We start from the raw sequence: 211 nt of genomic DNA on the forward strand, positions 1-211 counted from the left end.
GTAACTACTTAAAATACATACACAGCCTAAACACCTGAGCTCAGGTGCTCTCCCTGCCTCCCTCCCTCCCAAGGAACCTCCTGTTGCCTCACCTACAGAATCATATACTTGCTGTTTCTCCAACACAGGACCAGTGGGTTTTTTTGCAGGTTGCCCTAATGTTCATAGAATTATAGAATCATAGAATAAAAAAAACATAGAATCATAGAAT

Source organism: Pygoscelis adeliae, unplaced genomic scaffold (genome assembly GCF_000699105.1).
Source record: "Pygoscelis adeliae isolate BGI_AS28 unplaced genomic scaffold, ASM69910v1 Scaffold386, whole genome shotgun sequence".
In the NCBI taxonomy this organism is placed as follows: domain Eukaryota; kingdom Metazoa; phylum Chordata; class Aves; order Sphenisciformes; family Spheniscidae; genus Pygoscelis; species Pygoscelis adeliae.